This window comes from Penaeus monodon, chromosome 15 (assembly GCF_015228065.2).
Source record: "Penaeus monodon isolate SGIC_2016 chromosome 15, NSTDA_Pmon_1, whole genome shotgun sequence".
NCBI classification, from domain to species: domain Eukaryota; kingdom Metazoa; phylum Arthropoda; class Malacostraca; order Decapoda; family Penaeidae; genus Penaeus; species Penaeus monodon.
Genome location: NC_051400.1, coordinates 40,431,748 through 40,431,990, shown reverse-complemented (window position 1 = coordinate 40,431,990; position 243 = coordinate 40,431,748). Strand labels below are relative to the sequence as shown.

At 56.0% G+C, this 243-nt stretch overlaps 1 long non-coding RNA gene across 2 annotated transcripts in view; it reads left to right on the top strand.

Moving 5' to 3' along the window:
- The window catches only part of LOC119582045, a 6,605-nt gene extending 6,369 nt beyond the window's left edge, over positions 1-236 (top strand). Inside the window, exon 5 of one of the 2 annotated variants that reach the window (XR_005229610.1) lies at positions 61-236. This is a non-coding gene — a long non-coding RNA (uncharacterized LOC119582045). The remainder of the gene's footprint in view (positions 1-60) is intronic. The other variant, XR_005229609.1, reaches the window with a different exon arrangement.
- Positions 237-243: the final 7 nt, after the last annotated feature.

Here is a 243-nt window from a genome sequence, read left to right as displayed (position 1 = left end):
ATACATACATACATATATACCCATTCTGTATTCGGAATATCGATGTACCGAGGAGCCTAGCATTTAGTTCCAGCTCGCCTGCGGCTGGGAGTACCTGCGCTCGACGTACCAGAGCATCTACATGTTCGGCGTCACGATCGGGGCGCCGTTCAACGGGGTTCTGGCCGACAGGTAAGCGGTTCGCGTTCGGAACTGCCAGGTGGGCGGTTCTGGGCCTTTGCTCGTTGGGATGGGTATATGGCG